We start from the raw sequence: 26,287 nt of genomic DNA, 5'->3' as shown, positions 1-26,287 counted from the left end.
ACGCTGCCTAGCAGAGGCGTGGTTATCTCAAGTGGATTCTTTCTTTTTTAGTAGATGCCGAACCTGCAGCCCCTTCTTAGTCAATGGGGCTAAGAAGGGGGCGGACGCAGCAGCTACATGGACCCCTTCCTTTCTGTTGTTGCCAGCGCTTTCCCGGGCCGATATATCAAGGGCAGGCAAAGCCCGAAGGCTGCTATCCCAATGGGCCTGCGGGCAGAACGAGGAGAGGGCCCGCCTAGAAATGCAGGCATACCACCGCGGTCGAAAAAGCGTGTTCCCTTCAGATAACACGCACCGTAGGCCATCCTCGGCCTTCTTCGTTTTCGATGAAAAACAAAATGAATCTCGATCTCCGAAAGCGTTTTCCTTCCCCCGCCGCATCTCCCTTCGTCGAGCCTTTCCTTTAATGGTTGGGGGAAGCATTCCCTTATCTGAACTTGGCGGGCATTCTTTCCAGCCTTATTCAAATAGGGGGTGGGTTTGGTTGGTTTGAACATAGGATAGGCTCAAGATTGGAAGATCCTAGCTACGCCATACGTTCAATACAAAATCTGGAAAGCTGCAGGGATGACAAAAAGCCTGTGTTGCACTGAAAAAAAAAAGAAACCTAAGAGAGAGAAGACGCTCTTAGGTTTCTTCCTCCCGCGCCCGCCGCCGCCCGGCCCGCGTTAGAAGGGAAGATTAGCAAAGCGAGAAAAGACAGAGGGAGGGGGAGCAGCATCTTATTCTCTTCGCGAGAACTTCCCGATCGGAGAAGCATTCGGAACGGGCTCCGCGTTCATTTCGTTGGCAGAAACGATCCACAATCCATTCGGGGCTTCGGGGAACCCAAAGAAGTCTTTCGACTTGATTCATAGATTGAATCAATGATAGATAGAAAAAAGATATCTCGTTCAGCTATCTTTTTTTTTTCTCTACTCTAAAGAGGAATAGAATAGACACCCCTTAGATTTCTATGTATCCTAAATCCCCATTTTTTTTAGAGAGAGCAGATCAGATATAACGCTAAAAAAAAATGGAGAGAGAAAAAGAGCAGATGGATCCTATCCCCTATATCGAACACTAAATCCTATCTATTGATAGATATATCTTCCTTCGTCAAATACCGGACTTTGCCTTTTTGTAGGAATTCCTCATACTCATATCCAAGGCAGCTTACCACAAGCACCCCACCCCATACGACTTGTTTTGTTGGGGTTCGCCTTTTTATTTAATCAAACAAAGTCAGTATAAGTAGTAGGGGCTTCATAGCGACTTTCATTCTAAAGGAAACCGAAGAACCAACCTTTAGTCAATAGGAGCCCCCCTCTTTGCGACCTCATCACTTCAAAGCACAAACCAATTTCTTTCTTAGTCACCGGGCGGAGCGCACCTTTGGTACTTCAGTAGGGCGAGCTGTTTGATAGTGACTTCTTTCGTTTGGTAGGGCGACGAAAGAAAGGCTACTTCAATCTAGGAAACAGCCGGAAACTCGAGAGGGTCGCCTTTGGAAGCGTTTGCCGGTAACCAAAGCGTCACGACATAAAAAAAAAAAAAAGAAAAAGGAAGGAGTCCATAAACCCGGAAACGAAACTAAGTTCGTTCCCTTTCGTCAAGTAGGTAAAGTAGGCATACGAACCCACTTACTTTTGCTTTGCCTTAGACTCTATTGGAACAAAGCTAAGAAGGAGGCGGAATGGAGAAAGGACAAGGGCGGTCTTGCTTGGCGCAAAGGCTGCTGGTTCGGGGAAAGGGTACTAAAGGTCCTCGGACTTCCAGGCGGTTTTTCTTTTGGACAGCTGTTCACCGTTGGATCTCGCCAATACAGCCCCCTATGGTTTTCGTTACCGAGATATCTTTTTTTTCATTGTTCCCAGGGATTTTTTGGGTAATCCGCTCCCATGCTGCAAACAGTCAAATCTGAACTAAACCTTGTCGCTCTTCTTTCCTCGCGGGCAGGAAGCACACCAGCAGCGTGCGTTGCGTGATTCTACTGTGTTTTTTGCACTTGACTGGGTGGACAGTTGACCGGAAGATAACTTCGATTCGCCCGGCCAGCTGGCGGGCTGCGTGCTTATCTTGTGTGACAACACTACGGAGCGAGTGGCTCTTCTAGGCGGGCAGCTGTGTGAAAACACTACAGAGAAAGCGACGCTTTCGTTTAACATGCTATGGTCTCAACGCCCTTACGAGATAGTGATGAGTTTCACGCGCTCTAAGCCCGGCCCGCGCGCGGTTAGGAAGATTGGCCGCAATCTGAGCGGTACCACCCACCCTAACCTACCACCTATGGGCGGCCGTCCGTTCTACAGCCGCCCGAAAAGGAACTGCAGTGATCTTGAATAGGGATCCTACAGCGATAGATAGAATCCCCATATAAATACCACTAGATCGAGCACCAGTGATTTCGTATCCGGTCAAAATCTTGGCTAATTGATCGAAGTGGGTAGCTCCAGTAGACCCATAGATCATGGAACAAATAGGGTGGGTAGGCCCAACCACCACACTACACGTATAGACGCGAACCCCCCTCGTTACCGTACGTGCGACTCTCACCGCATACGGCTCGCACAAAGACTCCAAAATCCATCCCGAGCCTTTTCTTCCATTCCACCTCTCCTCCCCAATCCTCGATCAAACTTGCGTTCCCAGGCGCTATGAAATGGCCTTCGCCTATCGTATGTATCGGCTTGGCTTCGTCCGGAACCAAGGAGGCATTCTGGCGGGCGCGTGCGTGTAGGAAGGCCGACCACTACATAAGCTAAAAGACTACGACGACTACAACGGAAGCGGCTCGCTTCTATTCTCGTTGGGATTGGATATATCTGGGGAATCTATAGATCATAGTAGTTCGCCAACCTCTCTAACTAACATACGATACAATTGAACTTCACGGCACGGCAAAAAAAAAGGAGCTTCGCATTGACAAGAAGAAATCGGGCCTTCCTGCGCTGACGAATGCCTCCTTTCTCTTCTCTGAAGTCTACAACAAACAAGTGGGAGAGGCAGGATTCGAACCTACGTAGAAAAACTTCAACAGATTTACAGTCTGTCGCTTTTGACCACTCGGCCACTCTCCCCTTCCTGGGCCGAGGCCCCCCTCAATGGGTTCTAAGAAGGAGGCCTGAAAAAAAGCTTATTGATTTGATTGAAGGGAACTTATACTATTTATTAGCTTAGCTAGCGTTCCGCTAGTCATTTAGTCAGTTCATAACAATCTCTGTACAAAGGGCAAAGCTTCTACGACAGCTCCCCCCTAGTAGCTTCTGGCGAAGCTGCAAGCCTACCCTTCTCGAGCTTAAATAGCTTAGCTTATCAAGCCTAGTCTACAAAAAAAGGGCTACAGCAAGCAAACTTTCCCCTTTGTTTGTTGTGGGTTGCGCCTCACCGCAGGCACTGAATGGATGAAATGAGTGGAGATCTTCCTTCCCCCTTGTTAATTACCAAGAACTTCGTTGCCACTAGTGGCGAAGAAAAATTCGACCATCCTACCCAAAAACAACTCGGAACCTAAAGAGAGTTCAGTCCACAAGAAGCAGGCAGAGCTTTAGCCATTGGACTACATCCATCTATCCTACCTAAACAGTAACCCCCCTTTTGTTCGTTCTTCGAATGACGCTAGTGGAGACAAATTCCTTCCGGCTAATGAAGATACTACTCAAATCTTCCCAGTGGATCCTTCTTCTCCCTAAGAATTGAACGAACCAAGTTCCAAGAAAAATTCTTAGGGAGTAAGAAATAGAAAAAAACCAACAAGAAACTTCCCACTTTGGATGTCCCACGATTCTGCTAGTTTAGAAACAAAGGGGAAGGCTACAAATTACATTGGTCGCTAGGTCAGAAAAGCAAGAACTCCAAATTCTCCCCAAGTAGGATTTGAACCTACGACCAGTCAGTTAACAGCCGACCGCTCTACCACTGAGCTACTGAGGAACAAAGGACTAAAGTTAAGGAAGCCGACTCTCGTTCTTTGGACACCAACCTATGACCGAACAAAAAAAGGTTCGTCACTCTTTTTCACATACACTGGGAGAAAGGGTTACGATAGCAAGCCCCTCCTCGGCCGGAGAGCCTCCGGGACAAGGGGGCGCATGCATATAACGGAGCAACCATCCACTCTCGAGATTCGTATTGATCAATCGATCTCCGCGTCCTGCCAGTTCGCTAAGTAGACTCACTCTCCCGAGGGGCTACAAAGGCTGGAACTATTCCTGTCAAAAACAAAGGACCTACTTATCATCCTAGGAGTTAGCAGGTATGATTGAGTCCCCTCTCTGTCTGTCTCTCCGAGTTTCTACTACTAAGTAGCACTTCTGCTATTCAATCATAGAATCGATTCCAATCAAGCTGAAAGATGAAAGAAACCCTATATTATTAGTAAGCTCTAACGCCCTTCCTTCAGCCGGCTCCGCCCCATTGTTGACTTTTATCAAATGGATATTTAGGGATCTCTCTTGTTCATAGATCTTGAAACCAGATCCATATCCATTTCTCAATATATCTATCTTTCTATCTATCGATAGATATATTGATATAGATCTCTATCTGGATCTATCTCCATATCTATCTAAGCTAAGAAAGAACCAATACTTAAAGGGCGTAACCAACGGAAGGTTCTCACCCTGTCCCCGACATTGTTCTCCGACGATGCCCCGCGGAATGGATAAGCGAAAGGGGCCTTCTCTTTCTTTCTTCAATCGTTCCGATCAGGACAAGTGGGTTGGTTTCGTCCTTCTATCTACGCAATTCTCTGTCTTCGTTCGTGATCATGTTGGGCGAAAGGTAGTTTGTTGTAGAGGAGCGGCTGTGAAACGGCGATTCCCCCCTTTCCATTGAAGTGGGGGCCTCCTTCCCCACCATTTTTCCTATTTATTATGGATAGGGATTTTACCGATGCTGAAGGTAGCTTGCTTACCAGGCCACCCACTTTAGAAGCTAGTCGCCAGAAAGAAGCGGCGAGGACGCGAAGCTGTCGTAGAAGCTGCCCTCCCCCCCTGTAGTCGAAGTACTCGGCGCTACTTTGATTCAATTCAAAAGGTAACGACTTTTTCCGGTTTCCGCAACCGTAATCATTTGTCACTCCGATTTCTTCATCCATAAACCTTTTTTTTTTCAATAGCGGTACGCTATAAAAAAAGTAAAGGATAAGCTTGCATTCTAGAAGCGGTAGCTTCCCGCCTCCTTCATTTCTACAGCCTCCTTCGGTGATAAAAGTTCCCTTCCCTTTTCTAAAATGCCCGATTGGTCTGCCTCAGCAAATGTACAAAGTGGACCGCTGTTTGGTTGGCTGACCCTCTTCTTACCATTCGGGTTGGGTTGACCCAGAAGTCAAGTTAGAAGGAATGGAACCAATGGAGAGTCGTCCGCAGTTCACACTTGGGCAAAGACGACTGACTTTGTTTGGAAGCGGAACACGAACCGATTTCCGCTATTCCGGGTTCTTATTGAGCGTAGCGAAATCAAGGTTTATTATAAAGTCAGCGAAGTTTCTATGGTGTTCTACCTTTGCGTAGTCTCGGTCCACAGTGGAAGGCTCCGTACCGACGCCTCACTACTACTTAATTAATGGCTAAGCGATTTCATAACCTGAGCTTTCCTTAACCAGCTGACCTTACTTCTAACCTTAACGTACTTTCTTTATTACTATATCATAGGCCTTCGCCACTTCAAACGTTCGCCCTTTCTTTTTTTTATTAGAAAAAAACGGGGCCTTACTTATTCTGTTCAGGGAGGATGAAAGACAAAGAAAGGGATCGGGGGGCTTATTGATCGGAGAAAGGGAAGGGACTTATTGGACCTAACTGAGAAGGAGACAGAAAGGGATCACCTGACCTTATCTTGAGTGAGAGAGGCTAGTCGCAAGGCAGAAAGCTTAGTCTCAAGTCTGAGGGTGAACGAACGGGATTTCTATTTCATTCAGAGCCCGGCCAGTGACAGAAAGAAATACATTGACAGACGGAGTCACCGACCGGAATGACATGTATCCGAAGTCCTCTCCACCGGATACTGCCCTAAAACAATCCTAAGCTTCAAGCTCATCCAGAAAGACCCCAAGCCCACTAGCGGACTACTGATCCTATTAGAAAAAAGAAGACGAGACTCGTGCATGTGGGGTGGATTCCCTTTCGTAACTCAATAGGTGATTTGCAGCAGCTACACCAGGGGAAGAGTGGGCATCTATTTATCTATTACTTTCTCTTTGACTTCGGATTGAGACTTGAAGCTTTAGCCTGAAGGAAGACAAGATCAGGAACCCCAACCCACTGTTTTGTGCCACGCGGTTGAGCTTTCCACTGTGACATCCATTCTTGTCTAGTTTTCTAATAGAGGGAAAGCAGCTCTCCTTTATTAGAGGGTATGCCTTTACTTGTCGTTAGGAGAAGTCGCTTCTAAGGTATCATCTTGTAGTTCTAGGATTGGTTGATGTTCTTGCCTAGTAAGGCTGGTAAGTTAAGTATTGTCTAGTTAAGTTCTTCGAGATTCTCTTTTGAAGAGGCATTTGTTCTTGGACGATGAAAAAAACTTTGATAGACCAGAGGTGTAATGTAAGCAAAGCCCTTCCTAGCAATAGTGGAAGTGTGATTTCATACTAAAACTTGACGCCTTGAACACGCTTTCTATAAATAAACAAAAAAAAGAGGCGAGTCCGATTGCTTCGTAAGTGAATAGGGGTGAGTTTAGCTAATGAATAGGTTTTTTTAGTTGTGGTATAAATGGGGGGCTTTAGGCCCCATTGCCTTGTTGTTGTTTAGTTATTTGAATCCGTTTTCTCGCTAACCGAAGATGAAAGGGGGGTGCAGAGGCGCAGGAAAGGGTGTGGTTGTTTAAGCATCCAAAAGTTGAACTTGCTGTTCCAGAGGTGCTTGTACCCGATCTTGACGGCACTGGTAGTGAGATGCACTCTCTTTTCTCTCTTGCTTGTGGCATTGTAGTCTTTTTCTGCCTTTTACTTTTTTTTATGATGAATTAGTCACCTTAGCTCTCATAAGCAGCCCTTCTGGTGAACCGGTTGAGAAGTAGGCCTTGTTGGCTGCCCCCGCCAACTAGAGATCCTCAGAAGCGAACCGAGGAGGAGGCCATCTCAGTGATGATTTGATCTCCTTTTCTGACCTATGCTTTTATCTTACCTTGGGTACACGACCATTAGTTGCCTCTGTGTAGTCTGTACGTAACTCTTCATCCATTAAGGTAAAGGGAGTGCTTTCCGTCTCTTACTTAGAACGGTGTTATTTATTGGCTTTCTCCCTCTAGGTGAAGTAAGACTGCTTTTCATTTTTCAAATCATTCAATCATCGGTCTTTAAAGCCTTGCTTAGCTTCATTCTCCAATCTTATCTAAGTCAATATGGAACTCTGCCCTTTCCACTTAAAAAGAATGGGCTTCTTCTTTCATGCCATTCCTCATCCTCTGGAAAAGGAACTTAATCTCACTAATCAAACTCACCCTTGCTTGGCCTTCTTCTCCCCGTTTTCATTGGGTTACGAAGTAAGATTCGGCTAGCTTTTAGCTTGGAGTGGAGTAGCCAGGAAGAGGCACCGAGGGAAACCTCGACCAGAAGATCAGCTAACCTAAGCGCCCACGAAGAGAGATTTCGAATAATGAAAAAAGTAGGTAGTAGGCCTTCACTTCAACCAACCTACTTGATTTCGTTTTTTTCTTTCGCACTCAACCATCCGCTCTGGACGAAGCTCGCGCTCGGCCCCCCCTAACTAAAAAAATGACCTTTTCTGTTTCGTTAAGGAGACTTGGAAACCATCGTTGACATTTAGGTGAGAATGGAGTGAGGGTGATAAGCTAAAGCCTATCATTCTATTATTAATTTATTTCATTGGCCGGTAAAAAGGATAGAGTAAAAAAGGGGAGAAACCTCTCAACCAGTGGGTTGGTGCCAGACACATCCATCTTATTGTCACCTACATTCCCGTCTTCTGCATTGGCTGATGGAGATTGTAATCCCGGATGAATGGAACTTTCGCCACTTTCCCAACCAGAATAGAATGCAGCTCGATCCGGCTGAAAACCTTGAATCTGAGACTAATGCCTTTGTTGGTTGGGCCTTTGCCTTTGATGCCTCACCACTTTCAGATTCAAGTGCTAGTTTTCTTACAATGTCGATCGGGAAAGATAGAGCATCTTTTCCCCGGCCTGGGTAAGAGTAAGAAGTAAGGCCTGTGTCTATGTCTATCCATCTTATAATCCGAATCCAAGCTATACCTCCTAGCCTGTTCTGTCGGTGAAAAGTGCTAAATCCGTGCGTGTAATGAGAGAAGGCTCTTTCTTTTCTACTCGTTGTAGAGTATAGTATGTCATTACTGGTCTTTCTTTGGCTTTAGCTATTCAGGAAGATTTCCCCCAAGTTTTTTGCTATTTTACTAGATCGAGATGCTTAGTAACTCGAAAGATAGGACTTTCTCTCTTCGACTTCGTTGTGCTGGCTGTGTCGCTACTGCAAGGGAGAATCAGAGTGACAATATGGGAGTAGTTCCTTTTGTATACCGTAGGGTATAAAGGTAAGATCTCTCACGTGTCACTATTAATATAATAAGGAGCACCTGAAGGTAACCCGATCAGAATCCTAATCCGAAGCTTGTCCGTATGATGGCCCAAGTCTTACGATTATTTTACCAATGTCTGGTGTTTGGAAAACCTTTTCGTAAGCCCAACCTAGTAAAGGGAGCGGGGAATTAATTCCTTTATCTTTCCTCTTTCAACGAAAATGCCTAAGCTCGCAGGTTGGCAGAAAGACAAAGGCTTGACGACCTACCTAATTAGCTAGACGAACTTCCCAATACACCCCAGTCCCAGGTCTGAAGCCGGACATTGATTGACTCATTGATTCCGAGATAGGCTCCTACTCAAAGCAAAGCCAGGCTTTAAAGACCGAGCGAAAGGCCCCTTCACCCCCGCTTCAGCTCTTCTGTAAGGGTAAGGAACCACCACTAGATTCTGGCTTTAAGGCTGAATTGGCATTGTGCTGCCAGAGGACAGCGAATGTACTAGAGTAGCTAGCGTAGCTTCCAACCCCTGCTTAGAAAACAAGAAAAAAGGATTAAGAGAAGAGCATATAGAGGAAGGTTGGATGTAATTCAAGTACAGAAATACGGACATGAGCCCCCACAAACAAGCTCTCGGGCAAAAAGAATTGGAAATAGGCCAAGCCTTTTTCTAGAACTGTTCGGAAGAAGACATAGGAGCCTAGCCGATCAAGATCCTCAAGAGTCAAGAGAAAGAAATCGATCGAAAGAGGACTAACTATAGGTTCGATCGATCTGCTTCCTTCAGTAGTTAGTTACAAATGTATGATAGGTCTATCATTGTTGGCTAGGAAGTCTGCACAAAAGTTGCCTTGGCAAAGGCTGTGAACAGGGGTCACTGTGAGTTGTTTGATCTGCGCAGTCTTAAAGCATAGCTCTTCACGGGTGATCCTCAATCTCAGCATTTGTAATCAGACTTAGAGCTTCTGCAGAATCAGTTTCAAGGATGCCATCTTTTATTTCATAACCTTCAACAGCATTAATCGTCTTTCTATTGCCCAAAGTTTAGCAGCTAAACTGAAACTTTTGACATGTGCCCACAAAAACAAAATAACCATCCGCCTTGGTCATCTCTTGCAATCCCTCCAATCCCAGGAGGGCCAGGCTTCCTTTTGTTTTGCACACCCATCAGTCTTCAATTGGATTCTACCTGCAGGTAGTTGCTTCTTCTTTTTGTAAGGAGGAAAGGACATTCGTATATATCAAGGTTTTTTCCTTACCTTCTGGTCTGAGTGCCACTTCCATCTCCTCTGCATAGGTCCGAAATTGGGGATGATATTTATGGTATGTGCTGCGGCCTTCAATTCAGTCTTTGTTCCTATCTTTCTATATGTACCGGATAATACTGGGCAAAATAAACAGCCAGCAGACACCTGTGAGTCCTATATCCGTGCTGCCCTGCAAATTCTTGTGAATCCGGAATGAATATAAATAAAACAGCAGCTACCAAAGTGAATCCAAAATCTCTTCGATTCACTTAAGGCTTGTGAAAGGCCAAAAAAGGGATTCCCAAGATCTCTTTCCTAGTCGATCACTACTGGCGGAATGCGCCCCAAAAGTCTACCGCGAGGGCCTAATCCCGGCTCTCTTTATATATCCTAATTTGATTTGTCATTAGGTGCTTTTGTTTTAATTGCTTTCACGCACTGGTCCACATAAGATCTCACTTGCCAGAAATCCACAAAACCAATTCTGGAATGGCAAAGAAAAAGGCTTTCATTTGAAGCACGAGAATGAGGTTGGATGACTATCAGTGGAGAGTTGGTTAGAATGACTAGAAGACAAGTTTTCTCAAAACCATTAAAGTAAAAAAGTCCTCGGGAAATCCCCTCATCCGCAGATTGGAGACCAAGGGTCTTTCCAGGAGGCTCGGGTGAGAGGGGTGTGATGAATAGAGATTTCCCACCAGCAGCTTCTCCTATCACTTGACTTCTGCAGGCGCTGGATCTTATCTTAAGGGAAATGCCCAGATCCATATTCTATAAGATACGGATTTCAGGTAGTGAGAGAACCGAGCAAGTCCTCACTCGAAGAAGGCCGGCTTAAAGGCAAATTGAAGTCGAAAAGCCTTAGATGACTCTTTCGAGAAGGACTTCCCGGATTCGGAAGTAGCAAACCGTCCCTCTATTCCAGTTGCAAAAAAGAAAGGAGGGCAAGCTTGCTAGATTGCTTGCGTCTATGATCGAACTTGAAACTAGCCCCTGGAGAGGTAGAGCACAGCGTAAGGGAGAGAGTGAGGGTTGAACCTGTAATGCGAGGGAAATAACCCCTCCATCAATGCTTCCTATTAAGAGGAAAGGGGATGGATGTGTAAAAAAGGATCCTGTGATTATGGGTGTTTTATCACTCGAGAAATTTGACAAGCATGAACTGGTACTGGCATCTCTACCTCCTTCTAACGCTTATCTCTTTTCTTGCTTCTTTGCTTTAATCCTTTTGATTGCTCCCTATAGAAGATCGATTGAAGAGGCCTTATTTCTATAGAGAAAATGAATAGCCAATTAACGATACTGATTCCAGGCAAACCTCTAACCAGGCTGATGAAACCTAACCAGAATGTTAAATCAATTACGTCGGTCGTTGTGATCCTTCTTTCTCTTCCAGCTATTCCTCAAAAGAAAGAAAGGAAAGAACTCGATCACACTGCACGGAAAGAAAGGCTTCATTATATCAAAAGGGGCGAGCGTATCGATTGCAGAAAGGCTGCCCTATTCGGTCAAGACCCGAGAGTCGTTATTCTCCCTTACTTCGTCCTTGCTGCTATTGTAGCAGTAGTGCCTTTTGGAATTGTATCAGAAGTCCCTGGCTTCTTAATACTACTTTTAGTAATTTCGTCCCTTGAATGCTGATCTAAGCGAGCGCGAATAGGGTCCTGCTAGTAGGTTGTAGTTGCATAGTTCCTAGGCCATCCATCCTGCCTTGTCCCTTCTCGCGTAAACCGCTGTATTAAAGGAGGTGAGTAAGTAAGCCAGTTAGAAAGCATGATAAAATAGCCCCTTAAATATCCCTTTCTTTTATCGAGCTAGCCTTTTAGTATGATTACCAGGAGTGAAAGAAAGCTACGAAAACTCTGAAGTTAAGGAGAAGAGTGAACCCCTTTTACTACCCGTAAAAATACGAGTACCTGTTGCAAATGAATCAACCCCGCTTGTTTTTTCTGTTGATAGGTTAGATTCTCGGTTGAACGTTAGGAAACCCTACCAAAAATGGAGTCTTTCCCCTATATCCCAGTGCCTCGACTAGTGCTTTTCCTAAGTGGTGGATATTTTTTTTAGGCTTTTAGTCATATGTATTCCCCTCTTTGAGTGTGCTAGTAATAAGCTGGGAAAGTCAAATCCATCAAGGCGAGGAAAAACTAGTTTGAAAGTAGTCCTCCTTGAAGTTCCTTTTAATTGAATGTGGTAAGGATAAATAGAAATGCAATCTCTGAATCTCTTACATCCCGCCTAGTACCTTTTTGAATCGAGGGGGCGAAAGCTTAATATCAAGTAGGAGTTCTGGATTGAGGTCCAGTTGGTTGGATAAAGGTTGGAGTTCTAAGGGCATCATCTCGAAAAATTGCCTTTCCTGGAGTTTCTTTTTAAGTCTTTTCTTTCTTCTTCTATATCTGCTTTCTCTCCGCTCCGGGCAAGTCCTAAGCTTTGCCTTTCCCCCCGTCTCCTTACCGCCCTACTCGCAACTTGATTTTGACCATATCCCGTTCGGGGCTCTCTGGTCTAAATGCTCGAAATGAGCGATATTCACTCGGAACCTAGAGATTCAAACAGGCACAGGTCAACCAAAAGCATATTGCCAAGCTAAGGGATTTCTTGCTATTGTCCCCCCTACTGAGCCGTGGGGTCTTGCTTGGCTATGCCTCGGGAATTGGGCCTCTGGTTTTTGGTAGTACAGGGAACCCAGTTTCTGGGGGGCAACTATGGGAACGAGACTAAGTCCTCTCGAATGAAACCTGGCTTCGACCCGAAGCGATAGGTTTGGTCTACCACAGTAATGAAACCAGCGATGTTTCTGATGCTACTATCGATACTTCCTTCATTGCCCATGTTCGTTACATTGCGTGGGCGATGTTTTCACAGCCAGCAGGGCTTAAAAAATCGATCTAAACTGGGGAAGTGTTTTCGCTCTCAAGCGCCCTAGTCGAACCAGATACGCCGATCCACGCCAGTGGCGAGCTAAGCGAGTGGAAAGCCTACCCATACCAGTATAGCTGCTTGGGCTTCCCTTCCCGCCGAGAACTTGATTTCCAGTTTTCCTAGGCCTACATCCCTTAGTCCACGGATTAGCAAAGCTTGTCCGAAAGATGACTTCCCTTTGATCTGCTCATAGACGCAACAGCTGGGCATGAGATGTTCTCATTCATGGATGAGTATAGCGGCTATAACCAAATCAAGATGAACCCTGTGGATGCGGAAAAGACTGCCTTCTGAACTCCGAAAGGTAACAACTATTACACAGTGATGCCTTTTGGTTTAAAGAAGGAAGGCACTAAGACGGATTTCCTTGCTTCGGGGATTGCTACAATCATGCTAGCTTTTTCCCGGACTTTAGGCCAAGGGTTATTTTCTTCTTTCTTACGCTTGCTTTCCTCAGTGAAGGGTTCATCGGGGGTTTGAGCTCAATAGAGAGACTTGATTTCAGTTGTGCTTTTAGGCAATTTGAATTCCTCTTTAGGTAAGAATGTGTAATTTCCCACATTAACTTCGAAAACTGGGTTTTCCATTGAGTCATAGTCAGTGAAGGCAAAGTGAATCTCCGAAAGCCATAAAGATTCTATTTCCTCTATAGACGAGTGCAGTGAAGAAGCGGAAAGATTCGATGCTACTCCTTCTCCTATAACTGCTACAGGATCTGATTATCCTTTCAAATCAAAGAGCAAGCCCATTTACCTGCCTGGCTTGTAACAACTTACTATGCGGCAGACTTATCAAGCTAAGTACTGGAGTCTAACTTCTAATAGATAATAGAACAACTTGCTCCGGCTTCAGAGTTCTCAATGCTCCAGCTTCCGTAACTAAAGAGACTGACTTCTCCTCGGCTTTCTCTGTCTCAGGTACGGCGTGTCAAATCATAATCTAAATACATATTTCGGGCTTCTGCCTTCAGTCAGGTCCGCATTTGCCTTGCCCGCCTCACCTGAAGTAAACTCTGGATCTCGCTTTGCTTCAGCTAGATGGGATTTAACGAAGACTTTAACTTCCTATTAGACTGCAACTTAGTCAGAAGTAGAAGATGACTGGCTTCTCCTGCTTTCAACTTCAAGAATGGACTTAAGAGCTGCTGTAGGGTCTTTAGTCTTAGGATGCTTTCAGGCTCTGCCTCCTAACTTCCCGGGAAAGACAACTAATTTAGGAATTTCATCACCGGGGAAGAAGGTTTCAGAACCATAATCCTTTAGACTTGATTCCTGAGTGACTCTAGTTTTGATCCTGCTGAGATTTGCTCATCCTAGAGCTGTAAGCGCTAGTCTTCTATACCTTTCCCTGGTTGCTCGGGCTGGGATACGTGCACACTTCGCTTTCTGCTCACCTGGAATGGAATGCTTCGACCCTCTCGCAAGAATTGTTTGGGAGTGCATGATGGAATTCAGTAAAAGCATTCTGGGTTAGAGTCAATCGAGCAATGAGCGAAAAAGGACACAGACACAGGAAGAAATACGGTATAACTGGCTATGTGCCAATCTTTCTTCTTCTAAATGAAATGACCAGTTTGCCACTAGTCTTGGTTCGATCCGAAGGGGAAATTCCACTTCGTCAGATGAGATTTCTTACCTTTACTTATGCCATTAGTTGGAGCAGCTATCAAGCGTTCGTTCTTACCCTCAGTGTACCGACCCTCAAGCGGGATGTCGATGAAGACTAGATCTGAGTGATCCATCTCACTCTATGAGATTTTTAGGTGAGGGGGATGGCCTTCTTCTGGCTGGACTTATGGAGCGGCGATACACAACTAGCAACCCGTTTCGCCAACCTTTGAAGGAGGTCCGATGACCCAACCCCTTCTACCTTTACCAACTACTAGGCTGGGCGGTCCCAAAGACTGACTCCGAATGGCAGGTTTCTCAATGCGAGATGGAACTGATAGGATGGCCTCTATCCATTTACGCGGGTGTGCACTTCACTCAAAAAAAAAAGAAGTGAATCCGGAAGTGACTTCGCTAGGCTAGCCTTGTTAGTGAAGAATTTGCCCCTAACGCCAGGGGGAGCAGTCCAATCGTTATTCCTTCCTTCAACAAAAGCAGAATGGATACAAACCACCAAAGAACGAAAGTAAGTACCACCACTCCTACTCCAATTAGTAAAGCTAGCGCCTCGAACTAATCACATGCTAACTCCGGCCCATCTTTAATGTTAAAGGACCAAGACCTTACGACAACAGATGCGGATGAACTAGCTTAGCTGCAATCCTTCCCGCTCTAGTTCGACTAGCTTTGACCTTGAACGTGGAAATCTCAGTTGACTGGATATAGTGATTCAGATGGGTCTGCTGATAGGGATGAAAGAAAACCCACCCCCTATTTGAATAAGGCTACACCTTCATACTTGGCGGAGGAGCCATTACGTGGTGTAGTAAGAAAGAAGGAAATCCTTATCCATGATGGAATCTGAGTTTGTAGCCTGCTCAGTTGCAGTGATGGAGGCTATATGGTTAAGGAGATTCTTGCAAAGTTTGGATATTCTGGGACATATATAGAAGATAAAGCCGTTGTGATCTATTCTGATAACACGGCTGCAATAGCTTATGCAAAGGATCTCAAGTTCCGTGGTAGAAAAAATACTTACATAGACACCCGACTTCACTTCATTTGGTTATGAAGTATATCTCCACCTATGAAATGGTTGCTGACCCTTTGACCAAACTCATTTCTAGAGATGCGTTAAAAAGGCATGTTAGGAGTTTGGGATTGCGTAGGATTTGATATTCTTTTTTTAAGTATATGTTGAAAGGTAGCTACGGAATTGCTCCTATTACAAATCCCCGGGTATTCACTCCTCCCTTCTAGTTCTTGGATTCAATGAGAAGGCTCGTGGGTCCTTCAACTGGTATGAAATCACTAATGGGAGGCGGTTATCTGAAACCTTAACATAGTCATATTCAAGTTATCCCAATAGTCAATGAGCAGGAAGAGGTTTAGGAAGTAAATTCAAGCAAGAAAGGAAAGTCCATTGACTTGGCTACGCCACACCAACCCTATTCTTCCCATCGAGAAAGAAGAGTTCACAGCTACCGGCACCGACTCGAACTAAGAAGAGCTACTTAACAACTACCTACTATTGGGCCTCCAACAACGGGGCTAATGCCGACTCCAAGACCTCTTATGCCTACTCTTGCAAATGAAACTTCCCTTCTTCCAAGAGCAAAATCGATGGCACTAGGGATCTATCCTAATTAAAGAAAGAATTGACTGACCTTGCGCCGGTATCATTTAGCGGAACTCCTGTTTACCCTGCGGGTCTGTAACTCCCATATGAGATTGGAACCTCATTCCTTCACCTGTGCTTGGTAGGCACTGTTTGTGGAGCCCTTTGGTAATACCAGAGGTGAGATGCCTTCCTACGGCTCACCATGAAATGGGCCATGTGGGCGAGTCTGGTGGGTTCTCACCGTAAGAGAATGTCGTCTTTTCGTCCTGTGAGTGAGGGCGAATAGAAACTTAAAAAGCAAAGGCCGTGGATAGAGAGTGATAAAGGGGGAATTGTCTTCTTTAAGCCTATTCTAACATTCGAGTTCATTCTCGATAGTCAGATAGTGAAGTTCGAAGGGGAAAGGAAGACTTGAGCAGTGGGTCTCGACTCGGCCAACTGTCTTTATGAAGACTGACTGACGACAAGAAATGACATAAGTAATAGATAGAATCGTTCAGTACGCTTATATGAACACTTTCATTTCTCGATTGAGAAAGCGGCAGGCCCAACTCGCCTGCATCGACAGCAAAGGAAACAGGCAGGGAAATGCCTGTTTTTCTCAATGGCAACTGGCACTTAAACTAGATATCCCTCAGCCAGAGACTCTGGAATGAAATAAATTTTATGATAGTAAGATGGCGTTAGAACGTGGCTAATCTGCTTTCTCCCATTTCTCTCTACTCTATCTATGAAGGCTATGAAGGAATTCGTTCATAGAATGCGATTGCACTACTTTTTGAAAACAACCGTACGGGATATACTCGGCCGAGGAGATTGTACCAAAGGAGACCCGTTTTACCGATCGTTTGATTGGGTGTGTCCTTAGTCGCTCCGGAGAAGCCATACCCTTAGGAAGCTTACCCTACTCATTTTGGAACTCCCTGCGAAGGAAGGAATCGAAGGCTTAGTTAGATAAAATGGTCCCACAAGCGGAAAACACGTTCCAATTCAATCGCTCACGGCAGAGAGAGAAATCAGTATCGAAAGGATAGACGAACCCGGCCGGATGAAACTTGAGATTCATTCTTCTCAAAAGCAGTACCGAAGATAGTAAGAAATCCGGGAAAAACCTTCCAGGGGAAGAATAAAGTACCGGATCAAGTAGGCAATCTTAGGACCATTCTTTTTCTTCATTAGAGCTTTAGACAAACAAGATATGCCTTATTTGCAAGATGGAAGACCTGTTGATATGGTCTTCAATCCGTTAGGAGTACCTTCACGAATGAATGTAGGACAGATATTTGAATGCTCACTTGGGTTAGCGGGAGGTCTGTTAGATGTAGGCATTTCCCCCTATTCAATTACAGATCCTAGGTAATCACTTATAAAACCCATTGAGGATCATCCCCTTTGGGCTCTTCACACCGGTCCGGTAAGATAGCCTCCTGCTTCTTCCCTGCTAAGCCTGGGAAGTATACGGATAGGGCCTTTAGAAAGGCCTAACCATGAACTATACGCAACGGAACAACAGATAGCTACTGAGCTAGTCAAGCCGGCAGCTCTAGGCTGATCATCGTCTTCCTCATTAGTTGCAGTTGAGTGCTTTTCCTTAGATTGACCACCAGGAAGGCAATGCGATCTAATTAGTCTTTAACCGCCTTTTCGAACTGCAAATAGAGAGGAAGCCGCAGGAGGAGAATGAGCAACTAATAAGGTTTAGTTACAATCCCTTACAGCGGGAGGCAAAGCAGCCTTTTAAGATGATCGTCTCTTCCTCCATAACGGATTTCTTTCATGGGTAAGTAAGACTTAGTCACAAGTAAAGAAGTCTGATACCTCGGATCTGCCTAAACCCGTATCTGGCTCTGTGGTAACATAGTTAGGAAATGCAGTTGGCTCTGAAAGCCCCTTTTCTTACCCCTTAGATAAGGATTCAATGAATCTTCCTTACCGGGAAGTCTTTGACTAAGTAGCAGCCTAGAATAGATTCTTACCCGGTGATTCAATTACAAATCTTTGCTAACCTTTCTATTGCTATTGTCTTACCATCCCGTCAGCCTAAGAAGGTAGCAAGACGGCTAGCTTGAAGCTAGGGGGTCGGGTAAAAGCTCTGGTCTAGTAGGGACTTACTACGGGGGGATTCACCCTGAAGTCTGTGACTAATGCCTTAGAATCGACTACTTTATCAGCTCAATAGGATCCTATAACAGATCTTTAGGCTCTTTCTTCCTGTCCTGCTGTGATTGAGACGAAAGCCATTTAAGAAGTCTTGGATGCTTCGTTCCATATACCTTTAGCATCTCTTCCCACGTCTTGTGATTCACTTAGAACACCCTTGGATTCCATTCCTCTTGAGGAAAGCAGCTAGTAGTTTTATTTAGAGTTAGAGTTTGTGTTCTAGGATAGGAGCTAAATCATGTCTTTATTTCCTTCCTCTTCGAACCACTGAACTCTCTGTAAGGACTGAGCGTTACAGTTTTAGTAGATAGTTAGTAGTTATGATTTAGTGTGTTTGAAAGGCCCGTCCTTGAATGAGACAGAAGAGAGACTTCAATACGGTCTTACCAGAGTGAATTCGTCTCTTTCTAAACGCCCTTTTCTTCCATTACTGATCGGGGGAACTCACTAATCAATCTGATTGATTAGTTTTGACAATTTCCCCAGCTTTGTAAGATTTGCTAGTTGAAAGCATTGGATGAAATAGAAGCCGTTAAAGAACCCAAGCAAGTTTTCATACATTTCTGTCCTCCTGTGAACCTATGAATGAGAAGTTCGAAATGAAGGAATATTTGTTTGCAAGAAAGTCCGGAGAAATGATTCCTAGTCCCTTATGGGATGGATAAAAACCACCGTAACTCATAACTACAAGGAAGAAGATCATACGTAGTTTGAGAATACAAGCCGTGCTTGCTTGATTCCTCTATCTTACTCTTTACACGCCATTACAGCATCATAAACGGAAAGGATAGTTTCAAGAAGATGCCTCCTAGATGGCTTTCCAAGCCTAAATAGCATATTCAGATCGATGTTGAGAATGATTTATGCTATTGCTGTCAAAGCCCTCCCCGACGCTTCCTATTTATCTTGTTAAAATCCCGGCCTGAGCTGCTAAGAGCGGGAAAGCGCAGAAGTTGCAAGAATCGGCCTAACAGCAAGGAAAACAACCATTGGAAGTAAGTAGGCCGTGAACTTACTATTTCATCTTCGACTTTGTCCCCGGGGATGAAAAAAGACTTAGTGCTTCCTGAAGACAGAGAAGGTACAAAGCATCAAATCATTCTATTTCCCCTCCGTGGGTAATTAGGATTGACAACGAAAGGCTAACTAAGTTAGAAAGCCGGGGATTCCCGTTCCTATTCTCTTCTATAGTTCCGGGGTAAGATCAACTTCAACGAGATTTCCACAACGAGATATCATCTCAGTGCCAAAACCGACGATGAGACTTGAAGAAGCATATATCATCGTTCGCAGTAATTTGCCCGGAATTCGATTCTATGACCACCTTTCCAAAAGGAAAGAAAGTCGCAAGAAAAGGTTAGGTTAGGAGGAGCTAGAGCTAACACTAGGGATCAGACCAGATCCTAAAATGGCGTATGAAATGATTATGGTCTATCTAGTACAGTATGATCGATCAAGTCATTCACTTCGCTAGGTCTTTCGATTAGAGCGGGTAGTTGAAATGGCTCTGCTTTCCAGTTTCCTTTGTGCATCTTTCTTTCTTTTCCCATGTCTTTCTTGGTTGGTAAACCCAACTGGCGATTTACAACAAACAATCTATAGTCAAACATAAGTCCTGCGGGCTTGCTTTTAACCATACCTGGTTCAGTCTGTATGGAGGGAATCATTTTTTCTCAATCAAGACCATGTCAGAGATTTTTTCAGTTTTTGTGCTTGGCTTTTGCTTCTGTTTTTACGTAAGCGTAAACACTTGGCACGCTTATAGGATTATCCAGATAAATGAAAGATTACAGAAGCCCATGACATTTAAAATAACTTGGAAAGACGGGTTGGTGATAACCCCGTGGGAACGGCCTATTGGTCCCACCCACGGCCCATCTGACCCTTCTTCGCCTTCGGGTTCTCCTGTTAAGGATGCCCTGGATCTAGCGCAAGATGTTCCCCACAGCCCCCTTGATCAATTTGCCATTAAGTCATTTCTTGATATGAGGGTAGGATACTTGTATATCTCATTCACAAATCCCGCTTTCTTTATGCTGCTAACTCTCGGTTTGGTCTTCCTGCTGTTTCATTTGGTTACTAAAAAGGGCGGAGGAAAGTCAGTACCAAATGCTTGGCAATCCTTGGTAGAGCTTATTTATGATTTCGTGCCGAACCTGGTAAACGAACAAATAGGTGGTCTTTCCGGAAATGTGAAACAAAAGTTTTTCCCTTGCATCTCGGTCACTTTTACTTTTTCGTTATTTTGTAATCTCCAGGGTATGATACCTTATAGCTTCACAGTTACAAGTCATTTTCTCATTACTTTGGGTCTCTCATTTTCCATTTTTATTGGCATTACTCTAGTGGGATTTCAAAGAAATGGGCTTCATTTTTTAAGCTTCTCATTACCCGCAGGAGTCCCACTGCCGTTAGCACCTTTTTTAGTACTCCTTGAGCTAATCCCTCATAGTTTTCGCGCATTAAGCTCAGGAATACGTTTATTTGCTAATATGATGGCCGGTCATAGTTCAGTAAAGATTTTAAGTGGGTCCGCTTGGACTATGCTATGTATGAATGATCTTTTCTATTTCATAGGAGATCTTGGTCCTTTATGTTTAGTTCTTGCATTAACCGGTCTGGAATTAGGCGTAGCTATATCACAAGCTCATGTTTCTACGATCTCAATCTGTATTTACTTGAATGATGCTACAAATCTCCATCAAACTTTCTTTTTTGTTATTTTTTTATAATTGAATAAAAGCGAGATAGAATCCTAGTCATAGAATGAATTTCCCACTCCTCCTGAATGAAAGGGTTTGTTTTCAGCTCATAGCGGTTGGCCCTAGCTCAAAAGGAAGAGTGAATCCATAGGGATTCCAAACTCCATGATGAATTAAGTGTCCGCATCCACGATTGGGAGAGGGAGCAGCTTTAGTACTGTGGATCTAAGTAACTCAGTGAGTGCTTTCGAAGAAAGGGGAAAATGAAATACGAACAACCGCGTAGGTCGTCACAAGTAAAGTAGTAAAAAAAAAAGAAAGCCATGCCTATCACAGGCCTTCTAGTTCCAGTGCTAACTTTGATCTCGGCCCATTCTTTATTTAGAATGATAGGAATGCCGAATTCTATTCATCTCATTTGTGCCTTTTTCCTCCTGTGTTGTGTAAACGTCCATTTCCCTAAAATGTGTAACTCTCAAGTAGTATATATGATTCGTATTTGTTTGGCATCCCTCTTTTGCTATAGTCTTCGTGTCTATCTATATTCTAGTATTGGTTTTGTATTTGAAGATCTTGTAACGGTCGTTATCGGGGCTTCTTCGGTTTCTGGTTCGGGTGGTGAAGTGAATCCCCTTTCCCAAGATGTTAAAGCATCCCACTCGGAAGCTACGAACGTAGGCCAAGTGCCGAACAGAGATGAGGCGGGCCCCTCCTCAGTAAGGCAAGGGGGGGATTCGCGGCGCGCTCCCGAGGATGTGTCTGGCCCATCACAGCCTCAACCCAAAGGGTTATCACAAGGGGAAGAAGAGCTTCTTTGGAAAAAAGCCGATGACTGGCTACTAAAAAACCTATCAGCTATCGAAAATGAACTCCAAGATCAAATCTCAATTTTGAGAGCAAGAGAGAATATGAGGCCCCTTGCGCCTGAGCGTACGGCCCATATTATCGAAGATTTTGGGGAGAACTATGGTCTAGAAAAACTTCCGGAAATTCTGAGCGATCTAAAGACGAATGAATTACGAAGTAAATATTACAGCGAAGCTAAAGCCCTAATACGGGAGCTTGACCGCGAAGGCTATAATGCGAAGGTTATAAAGAAGGAATGGTATGGGAAGGATACGAACTAATAATATAATATAATATGTGGACCTTTCACTCTATTTTATTATATACGCTTAGCGAAAAGAATGTTTTTTGATACACCTAGGACATGGATTTTATATGAACCAATGGATCGTGACAAGTCGTTACTACTAGCAATGACTTCGTCTTTCATTACTTCATCCTTTCCATATCCCTCCCCCTTGTTCTCAGTTACTCATCAAATGGCACTCAGTTCATATCTTTAAGTTCGATCATTGACAAGGTTCAAAGAAAGGGTAGGAAGAGAATAAAAGAAGAAAACAACCCCGGTAATCGAGTTAACAGCCTTCAGTCCCACTGAACTCGCTTTAGCGAACGACTTAGAGCTATTAGCTTCTCTTAGAGATCCTCTCTCTCCAGAAGCAAACTTACTTAAACCAACTCAAAACCTTATAAGAAAGGAAATGGTTCAGGCAACATTCTCTCCAATCTCTCCCCAGTGATGTTGATGATGGGCTTTGATGCAAGTAGCTCGATTGAAATTGAGGTTCTTAAGGGAAGGCGCGAAGCCTGTTTGAAACTCCCTTTATAAATAACCTTAGCTTTGGTTTATGCCATTTGAGAAGTCATTGTCGAAAGTTGAAAGCTAGAGATTGCTTATTACTCTTAGAAAAACTTATCCTATCTGCTTGTTCATAGCCGAGCTTCACTCCTAACCTTCCCTACTTAAGGATCGAATGCCGCTCGTAAACTCGCCCCTCTCTCTTCAGGTTCTTAAGGGTATCTTTTTTTTTATCCCTTAGGGCATCAAGACCCGGAGTTTCACTCAGTCCCCCTCCCTAAATCTGTCATCCTTTACTCCCGAGTTAGCTTCTCTTCTGCTTCCTGTCCTCTCTAAGAGTACCTTCTAACCTGGAAGAACAGGGGGAGTTCCCCACCGCTACTCTAACAGCTGCCTATTCTCCCCCCTCGGGGAACTGAACTCGCTCCACTCCAGAACAATGCCATGACCCGGTCGAGAGCCTGGAATGCGGATTCCTTCAAAGAGAAAGAGAGAGTGTGTATTCCCGGCATCAATGCAATCACTTCCTGGTCCGAGAACAAGAGCAATTCTTCTTGGTCCCACCAAAGCATGAACAGTCGACTCAACAAAGGGGATATTTTTACTCAAACGAATTCCGTCTATTGTCATATATGACCTTCCTCCAACAGATTCAATTGCATCGTTTATTCCTATTCCGGTAAAACTAGCTGCTGACTTAATATAGGATGTAGGATGCCGAGAAAGAGCTCTTTTCGGGGTGGAAATAGAGGCAAATGAATGCCGTGGTTTGTTATTTATTTATAATTGAACAAAAGCGAGGAGAAAACAAGTCGATCTAAGTCTTTTTTAACGCCCGTAATGCAGCTAAAAATGGAAGATCGAACAAGCGTAACGAAAGAAAAGAACCCTGGGATTCCATTCTCTTCCCCGTGAACTGACTATTGAATCAACTCCTCCGGGCTATTCCCTAGGCTGATCTTCCCCGGGCACTTCACTCCTCTTTCTATTGTTCTTGTTACAAGCCCTTCAGCCTAAGAAGAAGAAGCTAGCATTGGCAGAAATGCAAGCCAGTAGGATAGGGTAGCAGGAAGCTAGAGAAGGTCTATCTAGTAGGAAATTACAGGGGACTTTGTTAGGAAAGCACGACCAGAGAATGAGAAGTTCGAAAGTCTGATTATTAGATTCTTACGATTTCTCTTTTGTTGATAGAAGCCCGACCGGAGACAGATAATCCGTTGAATTGCCTCTAGGGCCAAAGAGAACGACATATAGCTTTTTCGCTCTTCCAGTAGATGAACCGGGAAGAAGGATGACGGCACTGTAGAAATGACGTAAGTGATAGGCAGTTTCCTTTCTCTATTGATAAAGCGGGAAATGAGCTCTACAATAAGTGCACCGAAAGGGGGTATGCTGGGATTCGCGAAGAGCAGCGTAAGAGTAAGAAGTAAGGCCTGTGTCTATGTCTATCCATCTTATAATCCGAATCCAAGCTATACCTCCTAGCCTGTTCTGTCGGTGAAAAGTGCTAAATCCGTGCGTGTAATGAGAGAAGGCTCTTTCTTTTCTACTCGTTGTAGAGTATAGTATGTCATTACTGGTCTTTCTTTGGCTTTAGCTATTCAGGAAGATTTCCCCCAAGTTTTTTGCTATTTTACTAGATCGAGATGCTTAGTAACTCGAAAGATAGGACTTTCTCTCTTCGACTTCGTTGTGCTGGCTGTGTCGCTACTGCAAGGGAGAATCAGAGTGACAATATGGGAGTAGTTCCTTTTGTATACCGTAGGGTATAAAGGTAAGATCTCTCACGTGTCACTATTAATATAATAAGGAGCACCTGAAGGTAACCCGATCAGAATCCTAATCCGAAGCTTGTCCGTATGATGGCCCAAGTCTTACGATTATTTTACCAATGTCTGGTGTTTGGAAAACCTTTTCGTAAGCCCAACCTAGTAAAGGGAGCGGGGAATTAATTCCTTTATCTTTCCTCTTTCAACGAAAATGCCTAAGCTCGCAGGTTGGCAGAAAGACAAAGGCTTGACGACCTACCTAATTAGCTAGACGAACTTCCCAATACACCCCAGTCCCAGGTCTGAAGCCGGACATTGATTAACTCATTGATTCCGAGATAGGCTCCTACTCAAAGCAAAGCCAGGCTTTAAAGACCGAGCGAAAGGCCCCTTCACCCCCGCTTCAGCTCTTCTGTAAGGGTAAGGAACCACCACTAGATTCTGGCTTTAAGGCTGAATTGGCATTGTGCTGCCAGAGGACAGCGAATGTACTAGAGTAGCTAGCGTAGCTTCCAACCCCTGCTTAGAAAACAAGAAAAAAGGATTAAGAGAAGAGCATATAGAGGAAGGTTGGATGTAATTCAAGTACAGAAATACGGACATGAGCCCCCACAAACAAGCTCTCGGGCAAAAAGAATTGGAAATAGGCCAAGCCTTTTTCTAGAACTGTTCGGAAGAAGACATAGGAGCCTAGCCGATCAAGATCCTCAAGAGTCAAGAGAAAGAAATCGATCGAAAGAGGACTAACTATAGGTTCGATCGATCTGCTTCCTTCAGTAGTTAGTTACAAATGTATGATAGGTCTATCATTGTTGGCTAGGAAGTCTGCACAAAAGTTGCCTTGGCAAAGGCTGTGAACAGGGGTCACTGTGAGTTGTTTGATCTGCGCAGTCTTAAAGCATAGCTCTTCACGGGTGATCCTCAATCTCAGCATTTGTAATCAGACTTAGAGCTTCTGCAGAATCAGTTTCAAGGATGCCATCTTTTATTTCATAACCTTCAACAGCATTAATCGTCTTTCTATTGCCCAAAGTTTAGCAGCTAAACTGAAACTTTTGACATGTGCCCACAAAAACAAAATAACCATCCGCCTTGGTCATCTCTTGCAATCCCTCCAATCCCAGGAGGGCCAGGCTTCCTTTTGTTTTGCACACCCATCAGTCTTCAATTGGATTCTACCTGCAGGTAGTTGCTTCTTCTTTTTGTAAGGAGGAAAGGACATTCGTATATATCAAGGTTTTTTCCTTACCTTCTGGTCTGAGTGCCACTTCCATCTCCTCTGCATAGGTCCGAAATTGGGGATGATATTTATGGTATGTGCTGCGGCCTTCAATTCAGTCTTTGTTCCTATCTTTCTATATGTGCCGGATAATACTGGGCAAAATAAACAGCCAGCAGACACCTGTGAGTCCTATATCCGTGCTGCCCTGCAAATTCTTGTGAATCCGGAATGAATATAAATAAAACAGCAGCTACCAAAGTGAATCCAAAATCTCTTCGATTCACTTAAGGCTTGTGAAAGGCCAAAAAAGGGATTCCCAAGATCTCTTTCCTAGTCGATCACTACTGGCGGAATGCGCCCCAAAAGTCTACCGCGAGGGCCTAATCCCGGCTCTCTTTATATATCCTAATTTGATTTGTCATTAGGTGCTTTTGTTTTAATTGCTTTCACGCACTGGTCCACATAAGATCTCACTTGCCAGAAATCCACAAAACCAATTCTGGAATGGCAAAGAAAAAGGCTTTCATTTGAAGCACGAGAATGAGGTTGGATGACTATCAGTGGAGAGTTGGTTAGAATGACTAGAAGACAAGTTTTCTCAAAACCATTAAAGTAAAAAAGTCCTCGGGAAATCCCCTCATCCGCAGATTGGAGACCAAGGGTCTTTCCAGGAGGCTCGGGTGAGAGGGGTGTGATGAATAGAGATTTCCCACCAGCAGCTTCTCCTATCACTTGACTTCTGCAGGCGCTGGATCTTATCTTAAGGGAAATGCCCAGATCCATATTCTATAAGATACGGATTTCAGGTAGTGAGAGAACCGAGCAAGTCCTCACTCGAAGAAGGCCGGCTTAAAGGCAAATTGAAGTCGAAAAGCCTTAGATGACTCTTTCGAGAAGGACTTCCCGGATTCGGAA

At 44.3% G+C, this 26,287-nt stretch overlaps 2 non-coding genes across 2 annotated transcripts; both read right to left on the bottom strand.

Annotated features, from left to right (window-relative positions):
* Positions 1-2,976: 2,976 nt before the first annotated feature.
* Positions 2,977-3,059, bottom strand: TRNAY-GUA (transfer RNA tyrosine (anticodon GUA)). Its single transcript has one exon. It is a non-coding gene; the product is annotated as a tRNA-Tyr (tRNA).
* A 781-nt stretch (positions 3,060-3,840) lies between these two features.
* TRNAN-GUU (transfer RNA asparagine (anticodon GUU)) lies at positions 3,841-3,912 on the bottom strand. Its single transcript has one exon. It is a non-coding gene; the product is annotated as a tRNA-Asn (tRNA).
* Between the last annotated feature and the right edge of the window lie 22,375 nt (positions 3,913-26,287).

This window comes from Arachis ipaensis, chromosome B8 (genome assembly GCF_059453495.1).
Source record: "Arachis ipaensis isolate K30076 ecotype BB chromosome B8, ASM5945349v1, whole genome shotgun sequence".
In the NCBI taxonomy this organism is placed as follows: Eukaryota; Viridiplantae; Streptophyta; class Magnoliopsida; order Fabales; family Fabaceae; genus Arachis; species Arachis ipaensis.
This window is presented reverse-complemented; position numbering and strand designations above follow the sequence as displayed.